This window comes from Nyctereutes procyonoides, unplaced genomic scaffold (genome assembly GCF_905146905.1).
Source record: "Nyctereutes procyonoides isolate TBG_1078 unplaced genomic scaffold, NYPRO_anot_genome, whole genome shotgun sequence".
NCBI lineage: Eukaryota > Metazoa > Chordata > Mammalia > Carnivora > Canidae > Nyctereutes > Nyctereutes procyonoides.
The window spans coordinates 27,998,787-28,014,307 of NW_026575120.1; positions in this window are offsets into that span (position 1 = coordinate 27,998,787).

Below are 15,521 nucleotides of genomic sequence, written 5' to 3' on the forward strand. Positions count from 1 at the left end.
CCCAGAAAACCTCACACCCATAGCAGTCACTTCCCATCACCCCACATACCTACTAATCAACCACCAGTCTCACTTCTATGCCTATGAATCCACCTGTTTCATAGGATGTAGTTGGACCCCTACCTCACACCACACACAAAAATTAACTCAAAATGGATCAACTACCTAAATAAAAGAGTTAAACTGGCAAACTCCTAAAAGGAAACAAATCTTCCTGACTTTGAATTTGATAATGGCTTCTTATATATGGGGGGAAAAAAGGTGCAAGCAACAACAACAAAATAAATAAAATAGACTTTATTAAAATTGAGATTCCTGTGCACCAAAAGGCATTTTCAAGAAAGTGTACATACAGGGGTGCCTGGGGGGCTCAGTCAGTGAAACGTCTGCCTTCAGCTTAGGTCGTGATCTCAGGGTCCTAGGATAAAGTCCTGCATCAAGTTCCCTGTTCAGTGGAGAGCCTGCTTCTCCCTCTGCCTCTGGCCCCCACTCTCCAAATAAATAATTTTTTTTTTAATAAAAGAAAGAGGGGATCCCTGGATGGCTCAGCGATTTAGTGCCTGGCTTCGGCCCAGGGCATGATCCTGGAGTCCCAGGATCGAGTCCGACATTAGGCTTCCTGCATAGAGACTGCTTCTTCCTCTGCCTGTGTCTCTGTCTCTCTCTCACTCGTTCTCTCGCTCTCTCTGTGTCTCTCATGAGTGAATAAATAAAATCTCTCGAAAGAAAGAAAGAAAGAAAGAAAAGAAAGAAAGAAAGAAGGAAAGAAAGAAGAAAAAAGAAAGAAAAGAAAGAAAGAAAAATAAAGAAAGAAAGAAAGAGAAAGAAAGAAAGAAAGAAGAAAGAAAGAAAGAAAGAAAGAAAGAAAGAAAGAAAGAAAGAAAGAAAGAAAGAAAGAGAAAGAAGTGTTTGTGAGGACCCGCAGAACTCGGGACACTTGTGTGCTGATGTGAAATGGTACAGCTGCTGTGGAAAACAGTGTTGTGGTTCCTCTAAAAGTTAAACACAGTTACCTTATGACCCAGCAATTTCATTTCTAGGTATTTACCCAAACGGATGGTAACAGGACTCAAACTTGTGTTCATACATCATTGCTCGCAGCAGCATTAGGCACTATCGCCAAAAGGTGGAAATAACTGAAATGTCTGTCAGCTGGTGAATGGATAAACCAAATGTAGCATAGACGCACAGTGGAATATTGCTCAGCCATAGAAGGAACACCTTTCTGACACTGCCTATACATGGATCAACTCTGAAAACATTGCACTAAGGGAAATGAGCCAGACACAAGAGGACGAATGTTGCATGGTTCCACATATCTGAAGTACCTAGAACAGACACCCTCATAGGGACAAAGTAAGTTAGAGGCCCTTTGGGGCTGGGGAGGGAGGTTGCTGAGGAGTTTCTGTTTGGGGCAAAAAAGTGTTTCGGGAAGAGGTGGCAGTGGTAACATGACGCTGTGAAGGTACTTAATGCCACTGAATCGAACACCTAAAAATGGTTGAAAGAGCAAGTTTTATGTTACATATGGTTTTATCACAATCAAAAAGACCTTTAAATTTTTTCTGTGTATTTTGGCTCCTGGGAACAGACTGTCTGTACAAATTAATTTACCTCTTAGTTTCAACATCTGTAAAATGGAAACAGACATAATACCTATTTCATGAGGTTACTGTAAACATCAAAAACATAGCACATGTAACCACTTAGCACAAAGTCTGTTATGTAGTAAGGACACCATAAGGGATCTGTCATCATTTTTATTATTATTATTTTTAAAAGATTTATTTCTTTTAGGGGCACCTGGGAGACTCAGTCGGTTAAGTGTCTGCCTTCGGCTTGGGTCATGATCTCACATGCTCAGCGGGGAGCCTGTATCTCCCTCTCCCTCTCCCTCTCCCTCTCCCTCTCCCCCCCCCCCACTCTCTCTCTCTCTCTCTCTCGCTCTCACTCTCTCTCTCGCTCTCTCAAATAAATAGATAAAAAGATTTATTTCTTTTGGCGGGGGGACAGAGGGAGAGAATCTTCAAGCAGACTCCCTGCCAAGCATGGAGCCCAACTCGAGGCTTGATCTCACAATCCATGAGATCACGACCTGAGCCAAAACCCAGGGTTGGATGCTCAACCAACTGATCCACCCAGGCACCCCTATCACTATTTATTTTTATTATTTTTACTCTGTCTAGACAGACATCTAATTTTTGCCATCTATAACATGACCCTTCATTGAGCTTCCCCTTCCAGTTATGGTGAAATTGTTGGGCAGATCTGTTTCCACAGGGACCAACTAGTAAACCTGGATGAGGAAAAAAAATTGGTTTATGTAGTCAGCTGCGATGACCAGGAGTTGAAGAGTCCAGTCCCCAAGAAGAGGAGAGTTGGACAGAGGTGAGTGGACAGGTCGCACACCACCTCCCCTCCAGATGTTTACTGATTCTTACCTTAGGAAGAGAGGTAGGAAGCTGAGCACAGAGCTGCCACTGCTAAGAAGCCAGCAGAACTTCAGCAAGTTCACGGAGGAGGGGAGGTAATTTTAATTTCAGTGCTGAAATGGCCAGGACTGAAGAGGCTGGAGGCCCCAAGGTCAGGCATTTCCCCTCAAAGCCTTCGCCTGCATATCAAGTACATGTGGTAAGAAGCTAAGAAGCTAGTAAGATAGTTGGGGAAAAGCTGAGTGGTATTTTCAATTATTTCATGGTTACGAAGAGACAAAATGGGAGTTCAGGATCCAAGTTGGGAGCTGGGGACAGCTACACCCCACGGGTAGGCATGAGCCAGACGGACTGGGACATCAGGACTGTAGTCCTGCCTCACGTGCCTGGACCGAGGGAGTCAGCCCAAGCCCAGCTGCACCCAGGGTCCAAGGTGGACCCTCTCTGGAGAAAGCCACTGTCAATTTCTTTTTTTTTTTTAAGATTTTATTTATTTATTCATGAGAGACACAGAGAAAGAGAGAGGCAGAGGCACAGGCAGAGGGAGAAGCAGGCTCCTTGCAGAAAGCCCGATGCAGGATTCAATCCTGGGACCCTAGGGTCACGCCCTGGGCCAAAGGCAGATGCTCAACCACTGAACCACTCAGGCATCCCAGCCTCTGTCATTTCTCATGGACAGAGTCCAACCTTCAATTATGAATTCTGAGACATAAAAAAAAAGGGAAAAATTCTCAGATGACACAGATACTGGAATTATCAGATTTGAAAATAACTACTATTAATATTTTAAAGAAAATAGTAAGATGAATTTCACTAACATATTCTAGAGCTGAAAACACAGTAATTTATATTTAGAACACAATGTGTGGTTTTAACATGAGACTGGAGGAAGAAATCTCAAGGCTGATGCATTGAGGTGGAAGAGAGAGAAAAGAGGGAACATGTTGAAAAGTTCTGGGATCCCAGAAAGAAGCAAGAAAAGAAAGATTTCTTCCTGGAGAAAAGAAATGTTGGAGGACATAAAGGCTGAGAATTCTGAAAACCAGAGAATGCCTTGAGTCCACTGATTGAAGAAACTCCACGAAGCCCACCAGGAGAAGCACAAAGATTGTCTCCAAGGAGCTAGGACTATCAAGCAGCTTCAAAAGAGTCACAATCAGACAGCGCAGACTCTGGAATAGTCAGAAGGCAATAAAATTACACTTGTTAAGAACCGGGAAAAAACCCTGACAACCTAGGATTCTGTAGAATTCTGCAGCAAAAATATCCTGCAAGAGTGGAGGTGGAAAATCAGGAGGAAATAAAGAGCAATGAACAGAAAGGATGAATGGAGATGAATATTGACTCTATAACAGTAGGTAATGCCTCCTGTGGTGGAAAATATGTAAAAATAAAATGTGTGACAGTAGCAATAGAAGTGAAAAGGATAGAAATGGAGCAAATAGAATGGTCTAGGGCCTGGGAAGAGGTTTAAAAAAGCATGCCTCTGGGGCCTCTGGGGGGGCTCAGTCAGTGAAGTGCCTGCCTTCAGCTCAGGTCATGATCTCAGGGTCCTGGGATGGAGACCTGTGTTGGGCTCCCTGCTCAGCGGGGTGTCTGCTTCTCCCTTTACCTCTGCTGCTTCCCCTGCTCAGGCTCTCTCTCAATAAATAAATTAAAAAAAAAATTTTTTTAAAGCATGCTGGTTTGTGGCTGACTCTAATAAGGGTGCATGTTGCCATCCAGCACCAAGTGAGCAGCAAAAGAGTGTGCATCGTAAATAGTGAAGTAGTAGGAAAGAGTGCATAGCTATTAGGCTTCTAGATGTGGGGATGGAATAATAAAAAGTAATCCAAGAAGAGGCAGGAAAGAGGATTAAAAGCATATAAAACAGGGATACCTGGGTGGCTCAGCGGTTGAGCACCTGCCTCTGGCTCAGGGTGTGATCCTTGATCTCGGGATCGAGTCCCACATCAGGCTCCCTGCCTGGAGCCTGCTTCTCCCTCTGCCTGCGTCTCTGCCTTTCCCTCTTTGTGTCTTTCATGAATAAATAAAATCTTAAAGGAAAAAAAAAGCATATAAAACAGGTGAGACCAATAGAAACAAGCACCCGCACAGTAGGTGTAAGCTCATGTATATCAGGAACAGCATTAAACGTAAGCAGACTATTTCCAAGGAAAGCCTGGGAGAGACGGTATCAGAACAAACCTAACAGTACACTGTGCGTTGCTACGAGGGGCGTATCTTAAATAGAAATGTGCAGAGAGGTTGACAGGAAAGGGGTAGAAAACCTTGAGCCACGTATATCATGGCTCCTTCTGTGTATGTCTTGATGAAATTCTGAAAACTTTCCCTCCAAGACTCGTGATGGGATTCTCACCATTACTCCTCAACATTGCGGGACTGTAGCCAGTGCAAAAGGAAATGGAGGAAAAGAACAAAAGTTTGGAAAGGAGGAAATACAATCGTCATTACTTACAGATGATATTATTGTGTACATAGCATATGCCCCCAAATTTTAGGCAATTTATTAGAATATGTGAAATTAGCAAGGCTGCTGACGATAATGTCAATCTTTTGAAATTCTTATTTATATGGACCAAGAGCAATTATAAATGTTAATAATTATTTATAATATTGGGATACTGGGCTGGTACAATTGGTAGTGTGCAGCTCTTGATCTCGGGGTCATGAGTTTGAACCCCATGTTGAATGTAGCGTTTACTTCATCAAAAAGAAAACACACACACACACACACACACACACACACAAAATGTAAGGATGCCTGAGTGGCTCATCAGTTGAGTATCTGCCTTTGGCTCAGGCCGTGACCCCGGCGTCCCAGAATCGAGTCCTGCATCAGGCTCCTGCATGGAGCCTGCTTCTCCCTCTGCCTGTGTCTCTGCCTCTCTCTCTCTGTCTCTTATGAATAAATAAATAAAATCTTTAAAAAAAAATCCAATACCTAATAATAAATTGAACAAAGACACGCAGAACGCCTACACAGGAAATTGTGAACTTTACTGAGGTAGATCAAAGTTCACCTAAATAAATGGAAGGGTATATATTGTGCTTGTGGATTAGAAGACTCGATATGGAGATAATTTTAGTTCTCTAGCACCTGAGATAATTTAATCCACACTGCTCTCCCAGAATACCAGGGTGTGTGTGTCTATATGACAAGCTGACTCCAGGGTCTACCTGCAAAAGACCAAGAACGGGTCAGATGAATGGACGATAAGGAGGAATGAGAGCAGTACAGCCGAAGAACATGTGCCAGCATGCAGCAAAACCACAGTGATTTACAAGGTGGCGTTGGTCCATGAAGATGCGCAATAGACCAATGGATCGGAATCCAAGAATAGGCCCATGCGGGCAGCAAAGTTGACGCTTGTAAATTGGGGGAAGAAGTATTTTTTGCAAAATTATTGCAGGACAAATTGAATACATGTGTGGGGAACGATCTTGAGGCCTACTCTGTACTCCACATACGCACACACACAGGCATGCTCATGCACACACACATGCGCACATAGGCACATATATGCACACACACATGCATGCATGCACACCTATTTCATAGCAGTCAGAAGTAAATAGGCACAAACAGGCTGTAGAGAAAAAAACAGCAGAGAAGGTCTTCATGACCTACAGGGCAGATAGTAGGTCCACAGACAGAATATAAAAGCACAGTACTGGGGATCCCTGGGTGGCTCAGTGGCTTAGCGTCGCCTTCGGCCCAGGGCATGATCCTGCGGTCCCGGGACTGAGTCCCACGTTGGGCTCCTTGCATGGAGCCTGCTTCTCCCTGCCTGTGTCTCTGCCCCTCTCTCTCTGTGTCTCTCATGAATGAATAAATAAAATCTTTTAAAAATAAAAATTAAAAAAAAGCACAGTATCTGGGGAGGAAAAAGTTGGTGAATGCAATCATGTTGAAATTAAGAATTTCTATGTTGAAAGACAACTGATAATGTGCAAGCGGGTGGAAAGGCAAGCCACAGAGCTGGAAGAAATATTTGCAGTAAGCACGTCTGAACATGTCTCTGACCCGGGCTGTATGAAGACCTTGCATTAGTCAACCAGCAAAAGAGAAATGGGCGCCCGGGCGGCTCCGTCAGTGGCGCATCGGACTTGATCTCAGCTCAGCTCGGGATCTCAGGGCAGTGAGTTCAAGCCCAGCATTGGGCGTGCAGCCTACTTACAAACAAAGAGAAAGGGAACCAGTAGAAAAATGGGAGAAGATGCAGGCTTCACTTCGTGAAAAGGCCCGAATGGTCCCAAAGTGTGCGAAGGTGCTCACCCCCCAGGTATTGGGGATGTGAGAGCCATGCACGCTACAGGACACATGCACGACCGAAGGGCCAGGGCTCAGCGGCCGGCCCGTGGGGCAGCTGGGCTCCCGCTCTGCGCTCTGCGTTGTGGGGATGGAACCCTGCTGTGGCCTGTGATCTGCTCTGGTGCTTTCTCTTCTTCCTTCTTGCCCCAAGGAAGCTGCTGCTTTGTAAGATGTCTTGTTTCCAAATAGTCTCAAATCTATAGAAAAGTTGCACATGCAGACAGCACCACATGCTCGTCCACCCCCTCCCAATCGCTGAGCTCCCGCCGGTCCTGGGTGGCTCACCTGCCCATCTGCCAGACGAGTGTCGTGGCCCTAGGCACATGGGACCAGTGACAGACTCGGGATTGATCTTGCTCCGCGGTTCCCATGGGCACCGCAGAGCTCACGCCTGGAGCGCCGTTGCCCGGGCAGTGACCTCGGCTGGCTCAGCAGCTGCCCAGGACCCTGCGCTCTCCCACGCCAGCCACTGTCCCCGCGGAGCGTCGCCGGGCTGCTCCCGGGTGCCGACGGGCAGAGGCCAGATGCCTAGCAGACGGTCCCATCCCACGTGCCGGCGTCTCAGGAGTGTGGTACACGGGACATACCGTGTCGTCCACTCGTCCTGCCCCTGGTGAGGGGGCTGCCCGCGGCCTGGACCACGCTGCTTTCCGTACCAACTCTTGCTTTCCTTTACGTGACTGTCTATATGTCAAGCGTGTTTTTAGGGACATTTTTACTGGACGAGACCTTGAGGCCACCGTGTCATTGCTTACTGGCCCCGGCTGCTGCTGCTGAGAAGTCGGGTCACAGTCCTACGGATGCCCCGCGAGCGACGCGTCTCTCCTCTCTGGCGGCTTCCAGGACGTCTGAGGTTTTCGGGGACTGTGTGCATCTGTTGTTCTTTTTATATTTATCCTCACTGGGGCTTGTGGAGATGATGGGAGATGTGCATTCATGTTTTCCATGAAATTTGGCATGTTTTCTGGCCATCGTGTCTTCAAATATTTCTCGTGCCTCAACTTCACACGTTGGGACCGTGTGTGACGCACTCGGGCCAGGGGTCCCTGCTCCTCTTTGCTGTTGATCGTCGGGGGGGCTGGGAGCTTCCATCGGTTCCCCAGGACCACAGCCGCTCCGGTTGCCCCAGGATACCCTCCCAGTGGCCTCCCGTCACCGAGTCCACAGTCCAGGTTACCTGGGGCTACTTCTCACTTTCTGGAGATGACTCTTCTTGCCTGCGGCTCACGTCTCCCTGTGTCTCTGAACACCTGGTGACTCTTGTGTTAATGGAACAGCGGGTGTGGCAGCTACAACGACGTGAAGCTCAAGGTTCTATTAACCACCCCCCCCACCCCGCCCAACGCTGACTCTTGGTTTTTGACGGTGATTCCATCCTGGCTGATGGCCTTGAACTTGCTCCGACTTGGCTTCCTGCTTTGTTATCCCAGATCCCGGGAAATCCGAGGTGTTTCCTGGGCCCCGTCATCTGCCCTGTGTCTGCACATCAGAGGCCTCGCGAGTCCCCCTGTGGGGTCTCTGGCGTCCTGCCCCCCACATCCCCATGGCTCCCACAGCCCCAAGTCTGCTGTCTCCCCCGTTGGGTCCCTGTGACCTCTGCCCTCCGGTGCTCTGTGCCACCGCCCGAGATGGCGCCAGGCCACCGCGAGCGGTTGTACACGGTGCTCCTCAGGCCCCCGGTCTGACAGGGTCTGGCCTTCACACCTGGGACCAGGTGTCTCATGCCTTCTGCCCGGAGGATGGTTACTTCCCCCAAGAGGGCCAGTCCGTGCCAGTGAATCCTTATTGTCCACACATGGAAGTGACAGGTCAGCTTCATGCAGAAGAATGTGCTCCATGTCCCCCCTGCCCCTGTTCGCTCTGGGCCCCGTGTGCCCCGGGACCCTGGGCCCCCAGCCCCAAGATGCCTCTGCCTGCTGCTTGTCGCGGCTGCATCAGCCCTCCTGTCCATGCCAGCTTCCCCGAGAGCCCCCTAAGCCCCGCTCTCTCCTCCTGGTGACACTCAGCACTGTGCCCTGCCAGTCCCTTCGGTCCCCATCGGCACTGCTGCACCAGCACCTGAAGCTTACTGCTCCCCTGCACTGCCACCAGGCCCTGATTCCAAGGTGCCCTGTCATTAGTCATAATACCAACCCCATGAAGGAGGCGAGATGTGCAGTTTGCAGGGTGCAGCCCCCACTGATTTCTCCCTGGGGCAGGGGAGGGTCAGGGAGAGGGGGCTTCGGGAGACCCTGGGTCCTGCAGAGGTCACCGGCCTGGTAGGGAGCCCTGGCTACAGTCACTTGGGGAGGGGCCAGATCAGTGGTGGCCGGGGGCTGCCCCGTGTCCCCCAGGCCCTGGGGCTATGAGTGATGGCCGCTTGGCCAGGGGGTGACTGCAGCCAGCGTGGCTTGCAGGCTGGTCTGCAGGAGCGCCCCCAATGCTGAGGTCCCACCCTCCAGCCATGTGGGGTCACCTCCCCGGGGAGTCTCTTCTCCTGTAGCTGTGCTGTGTGGGAGCCCCAAAGCCTTGGGGCCTGCCAGGTGGAGGGTGTGGTGTGGGTGGGGCAGGGGGGCATGGCCACCCACCAAGCATCTGCTGAACCCATGGGGAAGCCACCAGCAGGCAGCAGCCAGCAGAGGCCAAGACACCTTGGCTGGGGCCAATGCGGGAACGGGGCCAGGGGCACCTGCCACCCATTCCTCCACCACCGCCCGCAGGCCCCTGGATGAACGAGTGTCCGGAAGCCCAGGAGCCCTGAGCTGGGGACCTGAGCACGAGGAAGGGGCCTCCCAGCAGGATGTAGGGTGGGGACAGCTCTCCAGGGCACCTTCAGAGTCTTACCTCCCCTCCTGCTCCTGGACACCCACACCCTCAGTCCCAGCAGAGGAGGCAGGAAGCTCAGAGGAGAGCGTTGCACCCCTGGGTGAAGGCCCACGGTCAGGACGTCTGTCTCCACCCCTTGGAGCCCTTGCACATGGCACCTGCACAAAGCACTTGCTCGCCTGCCTGCGGCCCGGTGGAGGCAAGGGTGTCAGGGCAGACAGCTGGCCTCCCACGGCCTCTCACCGCTGGCGGCTGCACCCTGGAACCTCATGTCCCCCTCTGCGCGACGGCCTGGGTGACAAGGTGTCTGCAGGCCGCGGGCTGCCTCGGGAGCTGCCCCAGTGTCCTGCGTGCGGCCTTGGCCTGACACCTGTAAGTGAGCGCAAGCCTGCAGTGTCCCGTAATTACGGTCGCTGTGTGCAAACTGCATTATATTTGGCTCCCCCCACGCATGAGGCTCCTGTCGCCACTGAGATCCCCTCCCCATGCATCACATGGCCCAGCCTCTCCTTCCCTCCTCGGTGGATCTGCCAGGCCAGTCCCTGTGGGGGCGATTTGGGTTGTTTCCAGTTTTCTTGGTTATAAATAGCACCGCTGTGCATGTCTTTATTACAAATCCTTTCCTCTGAAACCCTGAATAACTGAGCCCCCGGGCGCTCAGGACTCGGCGAGCGAGCACATCCTACAAAACCCCCTGCTTGCTCCCAGCTGATCCCACCCGGGGTGCGCGCCGCGTGGCCGCCTGACGCCCTGGCTGCACAGACAGACTGTGGGGGGGCGGGGCAGCTCCTTCCAGGTTCATGGGCACAGACGACGGCGACTCAACAGTAAAGGGGACGCACCCAGTGTCTCCTGATGGTCGCCGTGTCCCTGTCCCAGGAATGGTCATGCGCACCTGGGCTGGGAACTGGCCTGCTCCGCTGCTGGTCCAACCCCCGCCCTCACCTATGCCCTCGCCTGTGCCCTCACCTGTGCCCTCGACTTCTCAAAGATATAATAAGGGAAAGCACTCTTCTTGTGTGAAGTTCACAGCTTCTACATTCTTCTGTGGCATTTTACTTTCTTTTGAGTCAATATGAGTATTTGTATTTTCCTAGAATAATTTCCATCTCTACCATGTTTTTCCATTTATTGGCAAAGCACTGTGCATAGTGTTCTTTTATAATCTCATCTCCTTGTTTTGCTTTTGTCTCCTTTCCACACTGACTTCTGGGGCTTATGTTGTTCTAACTGGACTCGTCAAAGATCTATTTTACTGCTTAAAAATCTTTTTTAGGGGTGCCCCGCTGGCTCTGTCGGCAGAGTGTTCGACTCCTGATCTCAGGGTTGTGTGCTCAAGCCCCATGTTGGGGGTGGAGAGAAGTTTAAAAAAAAAAAATCCTAACAAAATTTTATTTCCCCCAAAGGTCTAGCTTTTGGTATTACCGATTAGTAATAGCACTATTGGATGTTTTTCATTTCATTGATTTCTGTTTGGTTTTATCAAACTCCTCTCTTTACCTTTCCTGGTGTTATTTTGTTATTTTTCCCAGTTTTTTCGGCTGCTTGTTTGCGAGTAAGCCGAGCTGGCTTGTTGCCTGAGCGAGGCACTGCAGTGTCCCATCACACGTGGTGCCTGGTGGCCTCACTTGGGTCTGTTCATAAGTTACATTTTGATAGTTTCCATAGTTTGAAACTTAGATTTCCTGTTGAGTGGCTTTATTTGGCTTCCTTTGGTCATTTTTTTTTTATTTTAATGCATGGTTGTCACGGATGCCCGCTTTCGTAGGATTTGTTGAGATCTCCTTTGTCTCTGAAAGCGGGGCCAAGCTCAGAGCCTCCCCCGCATGACTGTGGGGACGGGTCTCCTTTGCAGGCAACACCAACACTCGTGCAACTGGTGTGTAAATACACTTATATACACATGCACCCATTGTACCTGTGTACACCTCAAAGTCACAGCGCTTTTCTCCCATGGAGGTCCCTGGGTGCTCGGAATCAGTGCCATCACCACCAGCCCTCGTGGGCACCGCACTCTTCCGGTGTCCACAGCCACAGCTTCGTCCTGAATTTCGTGGAAGTGAGATCCTGTGGTGTGTTTTCTTGGCATCTGGCTCCTTCTGTTCAAATACATTTCCGAAGACTCGCCCATGTTGCCATGTGTGCCAGGAGCTCCTCTTCCTCATGTATTTGCACCAATGTCTTGAACCACGTGCCTGTTTATGGGTGATTACATCGCTTCTAGGTGTAGCTACTCTGAATAGAGCTATATAATGTTTTTATACAAATTTCTTTGTTTTTTGACATACGTTTTTATTTCTTTGCATAAATACCTAAGAGAGGAATTAGCAGGTCTCAGGGAAGGTATTTGCTTAGTTTTATAAGAAACTAGCAAATGGTTCTCCAGGGTGGCTGCCCCATATTTACGCACGTTTTCTTCATGGTGGTTTGTGTCTGTCAACAATAGAAAATCCCAACACAGCGGGGTCTCCTAACTGGGGTTAGGGCCAGCGTGGCACCGGGGGCCCCACTTTGCCTTCTCGAGGGGAGGGAAGTGAACAGTCTCAGGCCAATCCGCACAGTCATCTGGCTTCCTGCTGGGACCCTGGGCCTGGCGCTAATGCCCATTGTGCTTGAAGGTGGATGGTGAGCAGCTGGGTACCAGAGGGCCTGACCCATGCCTGGAGGCGGTTCCCACGCCATGGCCCTGGTGTTCATGGTGAAGGGAACAGCAACTGGGGTGACTCCCCGGCCCCTCCTGGCCATTTGGGGCACCGGTGTCATGCTGCTTGCTCCTGCTGGCCTGAACGGCCCTGCTTGTCGAGGATACCTGTGTAAGCCCATCACATGGTCAGGGGCGCCGGGCTTCTGGGGCCCAGGGCCTGAGGCATTTCCAAGAGGTGGGCAGTGACCCCAACCAGGAGGAGGTTGGACAGGAAGGGCCATGTGCTGGGGCCGGTGAGGGCCTGAGAGGGGTGCTGCAAGCCTGCAGGCACAGGGCCATGTCGGGGCCTGGAAGTGGGCTAAGCAGGAGTCCCTGCAGGCCTCCTGGGGAGGATCACCCTCTGCCCAGAGAGCGTGGGTGGCATCTTTCAGACACCTTGTGCTTAGACGCCTGGTGAAGCAGAAGGAGGTCTGGAGGGTCAGTGCTCTCCTGTCAGAGAGCAGAAACTTTGTGCAGGCCCAAGTAAATTCCCCATGTCCTGCTGGCTAGCTTTGTTTCTTTGCTTGCCCGTCACTTAGACGGCTCATGTGCCCCTGCAGGACTCAGGTGCTGAGCACAATATGCAGACAAACAAACAGCAGGGTGTGGGGTACCTTTGTAGCCCCTCTTCTTCACTTCTTCATTCCTTAAATACGCCAGCATTCCTTCTAGCCACAGGGCCTTGGCACAGTGGCTGTTTCTGCCTGCAATGCCCTTTCCCCTTATCCCTTCTTCACTCAGATCTGAACTGAAATGTCACCTCCTCAGAGAGACCCTTCCTGAGTACTCACTCTAAAGTTGCCACCCTGTCACTATCTAACAGATCATTTTGTTTTAAATCTACATAGAACAGGGATCCCTGGGTGGCGCAGCAGTTTGGTGCCTGCCTTTGGCCCAGGGCGCAATCCTGGAGACCCGGGATCGAGTCCCACGTCGGGCTCCTGGTGCATGGAGCCTGCTTCTCCCTCTGCCTGTGTCTCTGCCTCTCTCTCTCTCCCTGTGTGACTATCATTAAAAAATAAAAATAAAATAAAATTTTAAAAAAATCTACATAGAACAAATATGACTACTCAATGGTTTCTGATTTGTTTCTTGTTGGTCTTGGGTGTAAGCCCTGCAAAGGCAGCAACCTTGTCCACCTCATTCTTTTGTGTGACCCAGTGTCTGGGCGGAGCCAGGCACAAAGTTGGCACATGGTGGCCACATGAACAAGGCCAGTAGTCACCCAGGAGCATAGCACAGTGGTTAAAGCACCAGCTATAAAGTCAGGCAGATCTGGATGACAATATTGTTTGGATGACACAGACTAGCTGTCTCACCTGAGCCCTCCTACAGACTCCTTCTGTGCCTCAGTTTCCTTGTTTGTAAAAGATTAATGATAGCCCCTTTCTTTCTTTCTTTCTTTCTTTCTTTCTTTCTTTCTTTCTTTCTTTCTTTCTTCTTTCTTTCTCTTTCTTTCTTTCTTTCTCTTTCTTTCTTTCTTTTTTTTTGATAACCCATTTCTTGACAAGTTACTATGAGGTTTGTATGAAGTTGTGGGTAGAGAAAATTTAAAGTTTCTAGCATGCAGTGGGTGCATTGTAAATTGTAGCTATGGCCTTCATCATCACCATCATCACCATCACCACCATCACCACCCTCATCACTATCATCACCATCATCATCATCACTATCATCATCACCACCATCACCATAACCCTCATCACCATCACCCTCATCACCATAACCATCATCATCACCACCATCACCATCACCCTCGTCACCACCATCACCATCACCCTCGTCACCACCATCACAATCACCCTCACCATCATCACCATCACACCATCATCATCACCACCATCATCATCACCCTCACCATCATCACCATCATCATCACCATCACATCTGTCACCACAATCATCTTCACCATCATCACCATAACCATAATCACCATCACCTTCATCACCATCACCATCACTCTCATCACCACCACCCTCATCGCCATCATCACCATCACCCTCATCACCATTATTACCATAATGATCACCATCATCACTCTCATCACCATCATCATCACCATCACCATCATCATCACCCTCATCATCACCAAAAAGAATCACCACAATCATCACCATCACCACCATCATCATTACCACCATCACCACCATCACATCATCCCTCCACACACCTGCCATAAGTGTCTTGCTGCCGTGTCAAGGTCCAGGTAATCGGAGACTGATGGATTAGGGTCTTCCTCTTCTGGGAAACCACTGCCTGCTCTTCCAGGCAGATGGCTGGGCCAGAGAGAGGTGGTGGCAGTGACATCGGTTCCTGAGGGTGAGGGGGACAGGGAGGGCTGTGCCTTTCTTTGGGAGAATGAGCCCCACGTGCAGCACTTTTGGCTCTGCAGATGTGATGCTTGTTGCCATGGTGACTGTCCTAACAATAACCTCCCAGAACTGATATTCCCCACACCCGCCCCAGCTGCCACCTGGGAGGGAGAGCCCTCCTCGCTGACGAAAGCCAGCTAGAGAGGATAAGGTGGGAGGCAGAGATGATGCGGGGGTGCGGGTGGAAGAGGGCCCTTCCTGAAGGAGGGCTGGGGGGCCAGAGCCAAATGACAGGGCTTCTGGGGCCTGGGATTCCAGAAAGTCATGGCTGGCAGCCCTTCTCCCTTCCAGCTGCCTACTCTGCTGGGGAGGAACTCTCTGACTCTGGGGGTGGACAGTAGGTTGTTCTGTGACAGGGGTGCGGGGTTGGGCTCTGTAGGCAGGGGCAGTCTGGGTCCCTTCGGTAGCTCAGCCATTCCCCCCATGGTACCCTGATCAGCCAGCTCTTCCCGCCCGCCCCCAAGTCTCCACATCACACCTTGAAAATTCCAGCCCAGATGAGGGGCTGCCTGGGGGACCCCAGTTGTTGACTGGAGTAGAACAGAGGCCTTAAATCCTACCCCTTTAGTGACCCCGACTCCTTGTGGAAACTTGGTCTGGGGGCAGCCTCCCCAATCAGGGAAAAGCAGAGACTTCAACACAGAGCCTTCAGAATACTGCGGTGTCCTTGCCCAGGGCTGCAGAAAGCGTGTGTGTGTGTGTGTGTGTGTGTGTGTGTGTGTGTGTTGTGTGTGTGTGTATGCATGTGCACATGTGCGGGAAAATAAACAAGACAAGGGAGGGATTATGGGGTAGGGGTTTGAGTCCCAGTCACTTCTTGGCTGTGTGACTTTACCTCTGTCTGTCTGCTGTCCCATCTGGTAAAATGGGGATAATCATAGTATATGCCTCCTTAGGTTGAGAATTAAATGAGA